Raw genomic sequence first — 15,860 nt, forward strand, 5'->3', positions numbered from 1 at the left:
TATTTTTTTTAATTTTATATCAAAAGATATTTAAATACATCGTTACTATTCCATGCTAGATAACATTAATTGATACGCTATTTGAATAATATATTTTTTATTACATACTCAATTAGTCATTCTGCATTATGTTTAGGTAGTTACTTAATTTATGCGTCGCAACGACATTCTTGAAAGCAATAGTCCTATTTGGAATTGGCTGCATAGATGAGGTGTTTTAGCACGCGCAAAACCGTGGCATGCGTGTCAAGACATCAGACACTGCGCGCGAGTGCGTGCACTGCACCCGTCAGTTATTTATTGCCTCACCCGTGAATTCGCATTGTTTATAACATCTTTCATTCGCGCACTAAGTAAAAACTTTATGAATATGTTATGGCGACTCCTTGAATTTGTAATGAGAAATTATTTAAAAAACCTTTATGTTTTTAAATCGAGTGATAATTTATTTTTATTAACTCTCGAACATCGGTGTAATGAATTGCTATATTATGCCGTTTGCCATCACTCCAGTACTTGTGCATAAGGAAATAAATTTTAAAGAAGATAAATTATTATCATCAACTTCGAGGTAGGTAGATATAATTATATGTGTACAAGTTATTTTCCTTCCTAATCTTACGTATATTTTATCTTAACCTATTATTTATATATAGATGAAAACCAATACGATAAGGAAAAATAAATATAACATAACAAAGGTACCAAAAAATTACCGTATCCGCAGTTAAGGCACAGTTTTAACTATCCAGTAATTTAGTTTATAAATTAGGTAAAGTAAACTTCGATATTAATTTAGCAAAGCTTACTTAGAGTCCCGAATATGATAATTAAAGTGCCGTTCCACAGTTTGGCCCTGTCACGTGATAGCATTGCCCAAATTATCCGGGCATCGTGTCATCTTGTCCCAATCCAATATGGCGCCATAAATCCTCGGAGGGGACGAGGCGGCGGAGGGGGGACGTCACTCAAACTTTCTCTGTACTCCGTCTTACGCTCTCGTCTTACGGACTTGGGGTTGGTACAGACAGAAACGTAAATATGGCAGTAAGTTTTATATTTAAATGAAGATAATTACATTTATTCGTTTTGTTGTTCGAGCCTGTGATCCAGTAACTTTTTTATTTCCAAACGTGAAATGTAGCTATCTAAAATTAATTTTAATTATAAATAAACAGGGAGCCGCTGGATGCTGGCGGCTCGAGACCGTTTTGTTTGGAAGTCCATGCAAGAAGCCTATGTTCAGCAGTGGACGTCCATCGGCTAATAATGATGATGATTATGATGATGATGATGACGACGATGACTAAAAATAAATAAATAAAGACGTGTTTTATTCTTATTCCAACGCGGGGCTCATTTCAATGAGACAATTATTTTTGTTAATAAGCTTAACTTAATTCAATATCGCATTAATATAATTCGTGTCTCTTCTCTTAAATGGGTATTATTTTTGTGCTGTCGCTACGGGGCGTTTCGAGAAATTCTCAGATAGAGTTCGAGCAGCGGAATGAGTAATCTCTTTTGTATTTCTAAGAACATTGGACTGGGTCGCGTTCGATTATCGGTTTGTTTTCTACCGGCCTTTGAAAATTTAATTCATTTGGTATTATTAACTTTAAAATGTCTATAACCTTCTGTACCTTTGATGGTAGGTAGGGTAGGGTATACATGATTTATTTTTCGTAAGTAAGTTAACATACTTTAGTGCTGAAAATGTGTAAACACTATTCATGGGAGGGCTATAAACCAATAGGATGGTATCGTGCAAGGATACGATCAGAAAGTTGTCCAAAGATAAGACAAGCAGATCATAGATAGGTTTATACCAGCGGCGTGCACTTCATATATGCAAAAATGCGCTGCCTACCCTGAAGGACCTAAATTGCATAAGGAATTTTCCACTTTGTATAATTTCACCTACGTATAGTGCATACCCTATTTAAAAAGGTTGTGCACGCCACTGCTTTATACACTAGTTCCGCTCTACTAGTGTAGACCCAACTAAATAAAAAATCATGTTTTAAATACGTACCTACCTAAAAATATTTTCAGTGTCTCTCAAAAAACTCAAATAAAAACTTAACAATTCTGTTTTGTATGTTAACGTTGATTTCCATAATTATTTTTCCTGAGGTTTTGTTATGAAATCAGAAAAATTAACACGATTATAAAATTATAATATCTCGGTACCCATCCAGTAATGTTTTATTAATTATATATTCTATTTTATAAATTGAAATCATCAAATAACAGTTTTGTAGCTGGGAAAATGTCACAAAGGAAGCTCTAAATGTTTAGTAATATAATGTTATCTTTATGGCGTCTATTTAATATTCAAATTCACACATGCCTCTATTCAGTTATAACCTACTTTTCGTTTACTGTTACAAGAATGAGATTAAATGTCTGAGGATACTCGACTGACCTTAATGAAATTCAGCTCAATATGAGCTCACCAGATGCACTATTAGTTAGTTTAAGATCACAGGACTACAGCGGAACTCTATCACATAATATCATTCTACGTATATTATAATACAGCCTCATGTGTGTGCTTCTGTGTAAGAATACACGTAGTATAGTATGAGGTGACGAGGAGCAACGACTGTGATTGTACCATTATTTTGTGGTAGAGGAAACACCTCGAGCAGGTCCCAGGACTTGTGACCTTGAGAATAGGTGTTTATAATGCATTAACACTCACCTTCCCTGCCCGACACGTTTTCCATGCCCACACTAAACAATTTATGATAAACAATAATTACAACACAAAACATTGTCACACAAAATCATTAACGCGACTGGCAGCGTAACGGTGTCTACGCTAAAACAACTCAGCTCAAGTCATCAAATGCCCTATTATTTATACCAACACTACATATATATATATATACATCCCCTCTACAATAATATAAATAATAAGTGTAAATACTACCTATAATCGAGGAATTTGTAACAATCGGTAGGTACAGGCACCTGAATTTGTAAGCGAGTGTCTCTAACGACATGACGCTGAAATGAAATTATCCATCCAATTTTCTTAAATTAAAACTAACATTTTATATATTAAAAAATACATATATAGTAAATTATATTAGGTACCAACATAAACAAAATGACCTAGACTTGACTCAAGGATACGCGGATTAACCTCATCTTTAACTCTACACAGATTTAAGATTACACAAAATTACGATATCAACTAACTCCTCACAATACGAAGGTTATATTTTTTGTAGGCACCTCAAATGCAAATTTCTTAATCAGACTTTTTAGTAGTTGTAATCTAGACCTTAGTACACACTAATAAAGTCAGATTTGGGTCGTAAGAAAAAAAATACGGAATAATCTATCCATCGCCTGTTACAATAATTGAGGCATCATAAAGTTAACATACCGAGACTAAGCAGGCCTAACCTTACCGCAACACGCACTACTAAATAATTCCTGGCGATCATAAAGTAGGAAGGTATTTTATGATATGGCTGTTACGAAACATATTTATTGGTGGTGATTATTTTTAATCTATAACGTTTTTTCATTAATTAACGATATCAATCAAGAAGGAAAGTTCGTTTAACGTATAAAACTTCAATCATCCATCATCAACTTTGTCTGTCTACGTAGGTGTATATACAAACATAATATGTGTAACTAAATAGGTACAATGTACATAGTTTGTAAGCATATGTCTAGTTAAACGTAAAAGAAAATTAGAAAAGGTACTAAAAATAAAAAAAAATAGATAAAGGTCGTACTATAGTAAATTTATAAAAATGCAACAATCTACTACAGGAAACAATAGTAATTAAAAAATAACGTAAAAGACTTAAGGATAATAACAAACTAAATGACATGACAATTGACAACTGAATTACAAAATTATTTCGCGTCCTTAATGTCAACTAAAAAACATCAATAGTAGTTGTATGTAGGAAGGTAACTTATTTAAAATTACTATTAATGTGATTATTAGTAATCTGAGGTCTGTCAGATGGTCAGAAATATTGTAAAAGGCAAACAAACAAATTACAGTTTCTAACAGAATCACGAAGAAAAGCACAAATTACTGCGCCAAGGTATTCTTAATGTAAATCAAAAGCATCAGTATTACGTACTACAACACTAGTACGTACGTACATATATTGAAAATTACTTGTATTATAGGTATATTAGAAGTCAGTGAGACAGATGTTGGTATGTATAATGAGTATATTTTACACATATACCGAAGAGATGATGACTTACGATTCAAAATGGCGTAGCAGAGAATTTTCAATTTATTTCTAAACAATAAATGGCATGCAATCAAATTAAGCGACGTTATTACTCGCGTGACCACACACCATGCAATACCTATTGGTTTTCAATATAGAAGCGATCCATCACACCGTCTTAGCTCGACGGGGGGCGACTATATTAGACGTGTTTGCGCCTTAGCTAGGCATTATCCGGACGTAGGTATATGTAGCAATTACAGGTGAGATAATAAATCCGCACCAACATGTTACATTGATGGAGATTTTAATTTAAAAGAGGTTGAAGTAAGAAACACCAAATCAAATGATTTTCAAACAAACTATCATCTCTAAAAAGATAAAGAAAGACTGTGACAGAAGCATTAAACAAACTGTCTAAATATATTTATTTACACTTAAATCAATAGTGAAATCTATCTTCTTATTGATAATAATAAAATATTGAAAACCGATATTTAGATACATTATAATTTCAAACTTATTGAAATACTCTTGTTTCAAAAATATATTGAGAAAAATTTATTTTAAAACTAATTTATCTAAACAATTATGCACTCATGTACATATGGGACCACAATTAAACTATACAAGAGCGACCACTTTAATCTGACCTTTTATAGTCAATTAAAAATTGGGCAAGGTTGAGTAATGAATTTAGTTGTAGGTGTAAAATTTATTGCCATCGACATGTTGAGCGATAAACATTCAAAAATACATCCTGTATTAGACATTTTGGAGGACAGAAATGTGCCTACGTCATATATTTGTTGAATTAAGACGCAATTTGTCTAATTACGTATGTAGCCATATAAAAAAAAGAGGTATGGGATATTTATAGAAAAGTTTCAAGTGTGTATAAAGACAGAATAGATAAACATTAAAAACAATAAAATGTAAGGATTTGAGACAAACTTTTGAGCTGACTTATTAATATTCAGAACTAAAGTAATTCTAACCATCTTAAGACATACCTGTCATTAATAGTAAAGTAAAGAAAAACTAAAATAATGAAAATAATCGTGGATAGCCTAAACGTGCTCTTTAGCCAGATTACAAAAGCGGTAAAAAATCATTGTCTACATAAATTGAAAAAGACTCATGCGGTGGTTTACTGCGTCATAAATAATTTGAGAACTGCATTAGAGAAACAAAACGGAATTGTACAACAATTTGGTCGTAATTGCTCATTATCTTATTCATTATGAGTATTGTTTTTTCTATGAGTAAAAACTAAAAATGTGGAATTAGACTACGTGAAGCCAAATTTTCGACAAAAGTTTTGCTTCACTTTATTCATGTGATTAAGTACCTTATGTATGTGACTATAGAGTCGATTATGCAGGGATATGAAATTTTGTTTTCATAATAATTCGTGAATGCCCGCTGCTTTTAGGAGTAACGGCAAGATGATGCGGTCGAACATTTCGAGTTTTAAAGTAAGAATTAATTATGCTCATAATATAGTGCTATTGTTTTTAACAAAGCATGGGACTGTTTGGACATTTTGCGTAACTTTAGACAATGTTAGTCGACTCGTAGCATGTGGTATAGTTTTCGAATTTGACTTTTTTATCATCTACATTTTTGCGTTTTGTTCAACATCCTCTGCTTATTCTGGGATGGGATCCTCTAGCTGAACATGTGCCTTCAATTTCATTATGTAACTCACTATTGCTTTTAATTGTATATCTATTTATTAATCAGTTCATATTAACTACTGATTTTAATTTGAATTATGGGACATAAAATAAGACCTTAATAAGTGCTTCAAAGAAGTTTCTCTGCGGGATTTTATTGCCTCAATTTGAGAGCACTTCCTTGAACAATGACCGCCCAATTAAACTTGACCTCCTAGTATACTAACGCAAGTTAATATCACGACGTCAAAAACAGATCCAATTAAATTTGTCAAAATCCGTTCAGCTTGGCTCGGCTTTTAGAAAGACGCGACAACAACGGAACCTACATTGTAAAATTTTATGGATGCAGTGATGAGGCGTGAGAATCGTTAATGACCGACCACAGAGTAGATACTCAAAATAATATAGACATTAACAAACTTACATTGAAAGTTACATGAAATACAAAGTGTCTACGCGAAAATGTTACAGTAATTACAAATGACGTATTCGCAAATGCTGTATGTAATATAGTGTATCTAGAAACTATTATAGAGGTGGTGGAGTTATAGAAAAAAGACCTAATATCTCAAATGTCAAAATGTGACATTGAGTGATTTGTAGCTAAGCTCCGCCTGTCCCGTGTTTCAAACATCACCGCTCGGGGCAGACAGCTGAGCTCTAAGCGGTGGGACGCAAGCGAGTTGCATACGCCCGTCTTACTCGCACACGTAATAACCGCGTATCTCCATTTCGCACATAGGTTAAGACTATCCCATTCTATAAACGGCACTACTATTACATGGCATACTACTTACCTGAGAGCTTTTGTGTAAAAGTTGAACGCTTTTTACTGTTGCAGTTTGTTTCTAAAAGGATTTTGTGAGGAGAGCATTGCACAAGGGATTTCGCGCTATTGTACCCGTACTGCGACCGTATCTATTACAAACTTTCTAAAAATTTTATTCAACGAATAGGCAATAAGTTTGGGTGAGTCTTCTTATTGAATTCTATGGTTTCTTCAATTTCTTTGTTATGGTTTTCTAGGTTTAATTTTACTTTTTAATTGACACCCCGTTTTGTACTAGTAGACGAGGTTTCAAAAATGATTAAAATCATTATGGTAATTAATAAAAAGGTTTCATGATTTTTAACTATTAAAGCTCTAATAAGACTAGTTCTTAACTAATTTATACAAACCAAAATAAATCACCATGTTACGATTCCATAATTATTTGAACGTAAATAATTAAAAAATGTGTGTACCTGAAACAAAAAACAAACACTAATTAAATACGTGTTCAATTAATAATAGGTAATAAATTAAAAGTAAAGTAGATTGACATGTAGGTTTTATTAAGTTATCATCCACTATTATAGGTATTTTCTTGATTTGGCCTAATTTTTAATTTAATTTATAGTATAGACAGGGCAATATTCAAATGAAGCACCGTTAGACGACGCCATTTTTAATAAAATTGAAATAGTAGGCCATGCTTTAATATGATAAACATTCAAATGTATCTATCATACGAGTACATTTACAGTGCTTAATTGCTTATTAACATCTGGTTTTAATGAATGGGTGTCTACTGTCTATGAACGTTTAATCTATGTTTACTTTTGTGTAACTCTATCTAGTATCTACCGAATTCTTAAAAGTAAAACAGGCAATAGAATTGCTATGTTTAGAGGTGTCCCGTTCAATAGGTAAGTATTTGTGGATTTTTATGGCTATAGTAAATATTGTTTAAAGTGTGCTAAATTTGTGTGAATTTCAGATAATTGTGCAACTCTTTAAACAATTTTGTAATCTAAAATACATGTAAGGAAATATAGGAATATATTTTATTATTATTTACATTTTACATCGAAAATGAATAAAATACATCATTCTAAGAACTTCAAAATAAAAGAATTTATTGACCTGACAATTTAAAAATGCCTTTTAGATTTTAAAATTAATTGGTTCTAACAGTTCGTGGTTATTTAATAAATGACGATTTTAGGTAATAAAATATCATGATTCATGATGATGCCGACTTAGTATGCTGAGACTGAATTAGTTATCATATGGTAGACTAGCGGACGCTCGCGACTTCGTCCATGTGAAATTTAGTTTTCACATATCCCTCGGGAACCTTCATTAAGAGAAATTTTTCCGGGATTAAAAGTAGCCTATGTGTTAATACAGAGGTAAAATCTATTTCCATTCCAAATTTTAGCCAAATCAGTAAAGTAGTTGCGGCGGTAAAGAGTAACAAACATCCAAACAAACTTCCACACAAACTTTTGCGTTTATAATATTAGTAGGATAGGATATTTTTCAGACAAACAAAAAGCTAGTAAACAATATGAAAATCGATGGTACCTTAGAGTGAAAAGTAATCATACTGTGAACAATATAGACGAATAAAAATAAAACGAACTTATTGGTGATATTTTTATTTATAATGATGAAGTAACTTCGCAAATTAATCGTTACGTAAAACATTTTCCCAAATAAATTAATCAAGCAGATGTTCGGTGCAGTGAATCTGTCGTCTGAGTAGGAGATATAAATAGGCTCACTTTAAGTGGCAAAGCGCGCCGACTTCGGCCCTTCGCTCTACCGATAAGATCGCATTAGGGGCCCCAGGAAAAAATACCGACCGCTACTGGTATTTGTCATATTGATGATTTGGCAGTAGAACTTTGTGGGCACTTATGTTATTGAAACTGTAAAAGGTTTATTATCTGTCTGGAAGGAAAATGGAAGAATAAAAGAAGAAAAATGAAATGAAGAAGAAGAATGTCCCAGCTAAGATACAGCTCCTGGGATAGATGTAATTGAAGGCAGCTAGGAGCAGAGGGATATGTGGCAATCAAAATACGTCAAGAATATAAATACAGAGACTACGATAGATCTGCTCAAGAAATTTGAAATGCATCAAAAAGTAGAGCTTTAAAAAGCTTACACGAAAATTCACCTAATGATAATTTTGCGAAATTCAGCCATGAAGCCCAATATGAGTATGAGCGTAAGATTGTTGTATGTTCTATGAACTAAATTCAAAAATTTCAAGTAATTTCCACCCGGGCTTCTGTTTTAACTGCACAGTTGTAACTGTACAGTTTTATCTAATCGAAAAAATCATTATAAAAACAGTTATAACTGACGGACACTACACGCGGACGATTTAACTGAACAGACTGACTGTACAGTTAAAACAGCAGGTGTGTAGCTCGCATTACTGTTTTTAGGAACCAGTAAGGATAGCGCATACATTTATCGGATTATAGAATGACGCTATCTTAACAATTATAGATTTGAAACTGCTTCCATTGCTTGATCGGTCTTTGTATCACGCTGCGAAATACGTACTAACTTTTTTTCATAAAAAGATACTGCGATAATATCAATGTTTAATGATACTGAACTTTTTAATTAGTCCCATACATTTACATAAGGCTTTATTCTTGCACTCTCTATAGAACAAAGTATTTTTTAACTCCTCATTTGATTGTGAATATGCAATAAAATGATCGTTCCCATACAAATTTACCTATCAGTCTATTGGATTACATTCAACTATTCCTTGCGGCTTCCGCAATTTTCTTTCTGTTAGCTAAAGAAAATGTTTTAGCAAGTCTGCTATTCATTTAATATATCAATAAGGTAAAAACGTGTAGATATTAATACAAAATTTGTGCAGACTCGTGCTAGGGATCTGGACATTTCTTTTTATCTTTTTAATTGATCGAACGTTTCAGACAGCTCATGAACGTGGTGCAGACATTTTGATCAAGATAATATTACGATTACACTAAAGTGATATAAAAACACTAATTAAAGATACTAATTACAGGTTTACAAAAGAGAAAAATTAAACAAAATTTATAATTGCCTCCTTATATTAACTTGTTTTATTATAATTTTATTAACAGAGTCTTGTGGGAATACTTGATCTTTGAGAATTTTGAAATGCAAATAAAAGGCTGCAACGGAAGTTTTACTGCACTGCTTAGGAATGATTTACTTTCGTAAGATTTTATTACACTATTATTCTAATGTAACGTAGCTGTATACCGTATATGGTGCTACATATGATGCAAAGTAATGGGAACAAGCCGTTTGTAAGTTTTCACAGATGGGTTCCACTGGATTCGAATCAGTAATGGTGAAATATATATTATTGTTATTGACAGATATATTATTGTTTCATTACAAGGACCATCAATTACTATAAATTGTATTTGACTTTTTAGTCTATAGTATTTTAGTAGCAAGGGGTGGGATTTTTTTTTGGAAAAGATAACAGCGTCAAGCGTGATAGGTAAAAGGTAAGTAAAGTAACGAATACTACAGTTCGTGATGAAGGACACATCATACACCATCCAACATGAAGTTGGATGGTGTGGTTGACAGTTCGTTTCACTCTTGAAAGTTTGCTGCAATTCACAATAATAGTACCTACGTATGGAACATCATACAGGCTACTGTCACCGTACCCATGCTATCTGAAAAACACTTTACGCAATAGAATGGTATCTTATTTTTGATATTCATTGACTGTTGCTCTAAAATATATAGTTTTCTTTAGTACCTAAGGTTGCAATTGCGCTAGTTTTAGTAGGTATAAGCCACAAGTTTAATTTATTTGATCCAAACCCTGGATGGATTCGTAAACGGTATAGAATATAGATAGTAAGGTGTTGAGTTTGTTTAGCATCAAGTCTTGGTGGTTAAGGTCGTAGGCCCATCAAAACTTTAAAGTTATCATGAGTTGAGTAGGTAGGAGTAGGATGATTTTTTTTTTGTGGTAGACGACTCATCGAAAGTTAAAAGCACAAATGATTTTTTATCTATAATATAAAAATTAATCGCTAAATGTGTTAGTAAGCGCATAACTCAACAACGCCTGGACCTATTTGGTCAATTCTTTTATTAAAATGTGCGTTGAAGTTCTACGATGGTTTATATGGCGAGAAAAGTTCGAATAAGGGTCGAATCGGGGTAGAGTAGGGGTAGGGCAGGGAAGGGGTAGGAAAGGGGTAGTTGAAACTTTACATCGAGTTTCACGCGGACGAAGTCGCGGGCGTGCGCTAGTAATAAATAATGATAGATTTTAATTTTAATTTTAATATTTGCTGGCATAATAATCTTGAATGTGGAAATGCTACATACATTTAATTTAAGTTTAAGCGCGTATCCGTTACTTATAATGGCAAAGTAAGTGATATAGAGAAAAAAGTCATTTATAAACACGTAACAAGTAGCAAAATTAAATGTCTGTTAGTCAGATAGAGAATCAGATATGAGTAAGGCCGAACGCACGTTGAATAAGAATACCGTACAGTTATATAAATACGAAAGATATTAGTTACGTCTCAGACTAATTAGATAAAGACCTGCCTCGCAAGACATTATTTTTCTGTCGAAGTATATGATCAACGATCTTATGCGGTTATAAACACTGTCTCTATAGAATCGATGTTTCATAGTTTACAATCGTGTCTGTCGGTTAATACCCTCCGTAAAAATACCTTTTTGGGTAGTTAAATGGTGTAATAAACGAACAAAAACTGCTAGTTTAGTATAAGATATGTATGAAATCTAAGCTCGTTTTCTTTAGAAAATGGCAGAAAATTTTGTTCGTGAATTTGGAAGCGATACTAGTCCTTATGTATTTAGTCTGAGTATTTACGTAGGTATACGTATTATACGTAGTATTGCGTATTTGTATGTATCGCCTTAAATATCGCGTATTCGTATATGACGTAGTTAAAACAAGTCTCTGTACCTTGCTGATGGTGAATTTTAAAGTTACCGACTGATGGTTTTTACCTCTTACGAGTATATCTTAATTTAAGTAAGCGATCACCTGTTTAAAATCAAACGTATGAGTACTGAATCACATGCCTATAGCTTGAGAGATTCACCCACATCTGCACTCTGCAGGTAAATTTCGCAAAACGTACGTACCCAAGTACTCAAAATTGTAGTAAGACTAATTATGGTCACGTGGTTAGGTATATAATACTATAACATTTATTTATTTATCTGTTTAAGAAAAAGTCATTATTATTATTTTTAAGTTTCGCTAGTCGATATATTGAACAAGTGTGCGTTCAGCTTTATTTTATTAAATACTAAAATAAACCCATGTTCTTGACTATTTTACATTTACATTTCCCTTCGCATAAACTTTCTTTCCATAGTGTAAAAAGAGCTTTTTATAGCATAGAAAGCACTGAGCGGAAGCGAAATGACTAACGGAAATTCCTTTTATAACAAATCAAGAACAGGAGTTTTATACATTTACATGCATTAGCTTAGCATTTTTACAAAGAGGAAACTTTTTAAAGCTCATTAGTAACATCGTCACCATCATTATTCACTGATGGACGTCTGTCGTCCACTGATGGATAAAAGCCCTTTTAAGGACTTCTAAACACCACAGTGTTACCAGTTCAATATCATCCTCCACATAATGTCGACCAACACTGTTCTTTCTGGTACGGGCCATTCCAGCTTCTTCAGTCAGCACTTCGATTTATGTGCCCATCACCACTTTAGCTTAGAGAGTCGTCTAATTATGCTATTGCTGCATTTTGTTGAAATGTCTAGCATTATGAGCATTGCCCCTAAAATGTAAAGAAGAAAAATTTCAACATTTGCCAATACAATTTTGCGAGGCAGGCACTAGCATAGTACAGCGAGAATCGTGGACAACGCCACTCCTAGTGCTTTCTTGTAACTTATATTATAATCATTATTATCAACCCCTACTCGGCTCACTGCTGAGCTCGAGTCTCCTATCGCAATGAGAGAGGTCGGAAGTCCACCACGCTGGCTCGATGCGGATAGGCTTCACACACGTAGAAAATGAAGAAATTTCTCAGTATGCAGGTTTCCCCACGATGTTTTTCTTTGCCGTTTGATACACGTGATTTTAAATTTTTTGTTTGCACATAACTAAAAAGTTAGAGGTGCGTGCATTTATATTCTAGGTTCTCTCAATTCTCCCAAAGATTCATGCCTGCATGACAGAGATTCCAATGACGACAAACGTGGGAACGATAGTCTCTAGATACATATTTATTTTTCAACTGAACTTAATCATTGTGGGGAAAATGTGTCTAGTGTAATATTAGATGATCGCTGATTTAAATACTAGTGAATAAAAAAAATTAATACGAACCTACATAATAGATTTAAATCAGTATTACCTACATAACGTTTTCTAATAGAGAATTCTCGTCACAAACCGTTCGATCCGGGGCCCTAATCCATAGGCGTTAAGCCCACTAATACATTTCGGTTCGGTGTCGACATCGCGCAAAAATCTGAGAGAACTACCGCCCCGCATAGTAAGCAGGGAACATTTTCTGATCGTTTTGCCTACATATTTTATAGGCAAACTACCTAGTTATAATAATTCTGTCAATTTCTATTGAAGTTTTGATTTCATTGTGTGCATTATATAAGTGTATATGTACTATGTACCTGTACTGTTGTTTTGCTATAAGGATAAGACCGCTGTTGAACATTTTATGTATCATGTCTTCTCGTTATGTTATAGATAATGCTCAAACGTAACTATGTAATGTCAAAGTGAATGTGAGTTAGTTTGTTTGGTATACTTTTACCATTAAATGGACTTCGTTCAAAGCCAAGATTTGTTTACAAGCAATTTTGAAACGCCTGCAGGCTAATTCTCTATTTTTGACGTATACTAGTTGACATGTACAAAATTGAGAATCTAGGTACAAAATATGTCATCCGGTGCCTACTAGTGGATATCATACAGTAGGAAGATGACATTTCTCAATTGATTTGATGTTTATTTTAATAGGTTGATAATAAAGACCAAAATAAATACAAAATAGTGTATAGGCCAGCAGGTAATGTTATAAAAACTGCAAAATCCTACTAACTATAAACTACCTCCCTGCCAAATTTTAGCTTAGTACATCACGCGGTTTTCGAGAATTCGTGATGAATGACCTTTCGCATTTATATATTAAGTAATGGATAATGTGAATGGAAATGCTGCTTATAGAGTAAGAAATTTTCCTAACTAAAAAAAAACTCTAATTATCTAACTATACGAAAACAACGTCTAATTACGAGCAAAGCTAAAGGAAGCATGATCTCTTTAAAACGCTAGGATAGTTACGATTTATACGTTCATAAAGTAACTTGTGTGATATTGATCACTATCAGCAGGGGTGATATTAATAGCCGCAAAAAGTTACATTAACGCGTCGCTGGTTACATATAAGGCTTTGAGATCCGGTCTGGAGGTGGCCAGGCGTTGGGCAAAAACTGACGACGGCATTTTGAAACGAACCTATACTGGTATAGCTCGCGTCTTATAAAAAGAGCACACGTGATTGAATTGTGCAATGAACTAATTTGTTTTGTTTTTTGCATTTGAATAAGAACTCGTATAAATATTATAACTAACTAAAACTTTTTATACGTATATCAATGAGAGTGTTTATTTTCATTTTTAATAGATTTGTATTGTTTTAAATTGTTATTTATTATTATCAGCCGCACTAGTAAGCGCAGTGTTGGCCGACCCCTCACCAGGTGGACTGACGACAACAAGCGAGTCGCAGGGATTCGCTGGATGCAGGTGGCTCAGTATCGTGATGTTTGGAAGTCCCAACAAAATGGCTATGTCCTGCAGTGGACGTCCATCGGCTGATAATATGATGATGATGATGATTATCAGCATATTAAATGGTCAATTACGGGGCACAAACCTCCCTTATTCTCTTGTTTAAGGGGACTAGAGTTCGCCTTAATCCGCCCTTGTCGCAAAATCCGTTCTTACAAAGTATAAACTACCTCCCTGCGAAATTTCAACTTTGTACGTCAAGCGGTCTCGAGATTTCTTGAAGAGTGATCTTTCGCTTTTAAATATTTAGATATAGAAGATAGGTGAATTGAATGTTTGTTGATTTAGATCGACTTATTTGTATCTGTTGAAACAACCGCTCAATCCAACAATTAAATATTTTCAGTGTTGTTATTATATGACGCAGTTTATACTTGCGACTGCATACCGACCAACTAAAACCGAAATTAAAATTAAGAAATCGCATTCAAGTAAGAATAATTCGTGTAAAAATGGAAAATATTTAACGTTTTTGTACCTACTTGCGGTTTTTCCTTGTATTCCAAATTTTGTTTACCTACTTGCTGACTGAACTGCTATCTACGAGTATTTTTCGTAGTTTTGTGTAAAATAATAAAACAATTGTTAGGTATATAAAAGTAACTTTTTGATATTATGGCTTCTTGTTTTACTATGAGGTCCAGTCAAAAAATGAAACTCATAAAGTGCGTGCGTAAAAGAAACTTGCAAATCATGGATGTTTACTGTATTTATTATAGGTATCTACAAAAGAGAATCTATAAAAAAACACATAAGACCATAAAAACTCTTCTTTTTTTGGACTTGATTAAAAATAAATGAGTTTCTCAAGTTCAAGATTTTATTAAAATAAACACAGAAGCTACGATTTAATTAAAACTACTAATTAATAAAGACATTAGTGGACTGAGCTTCATAAATATCATCATAAACGTTTTAATCGCAAACACATACTTTAGATGTACATTAAAATTAAGGGTGTCAACACACTCAAATAAGATGTTATACCTAAATATGAAATATGTTTCAAATCATTTGTAAATTTCGTCGTCTCCATTTTACAAAATAAAAATATTTAACTGGGGTGATAATAGATAAAATATTTCTCATACGTCCGTTTAAGGTACTCTTGCAGTAGTTTCGAACGAAGTTAGATAAGCTGCAAGTTTCAAAGCTCCACAAGAGCTTAGGGCGGCGTTACTGTTAGAAGCTATTAGAACGTCGATCAGACTCAAGCCTAGACAGGTTTTGTATAACTATGTATCTGAGCACTCAGCTACGGCAAAATCAAAAGGTGTCATTTTTGGAATCTACGTAATTATTTTTAT

The 15,860-nt window shown here is 33.4% G+C and overlaps 1 protein-coding gene across 8 annotated transcripts in view; it reads right to left on the reverse strand.

Moving 5' to 3' along the window:
• LOC112057779 (homeotic protein antennapedia) overlaps window positions 1-15,860 on the reverse strand; it is a 301,651-nt gene that overhangs the window by 84,963 nt on the left and 200,828 nt on the right. Inside the window, exon 2 of one of the 8 annotated variants that reach the window (XM_052883780.1) lies at window positions 7,082-7,147. The exons of 6 other annotated variants lie outside the window; for them this stretch is intronic. The gene's annotated coding sequence lies outside the window, so the exon portion shown is untranslated. Of the gene's footprint in view, window positions 1-6,699; window positions 6,719-7,081; window positions 7,148-15,860 lie in introns of those variants that run through there. One more of the 8 variants, XM_024098323.2, reaches the window with a different exon arrangement.

The sequence above is a fragment of the Bicyclus anynana genome, chromosome 10, assembly GCF_947172395.1.
Source record: "Bicyclus anynana chromosome 10, ilBicAnyn1.1, whole genome shotgun sequence".
In the NCBI taxonomy this organism is placed as follows: domain Eukaryota; kingdom Metazoa; phylum Arthropoda; class Insecta; order Lepidoptera; family Nymphalidae; genus Bicyclus; species Bicyclus anynana.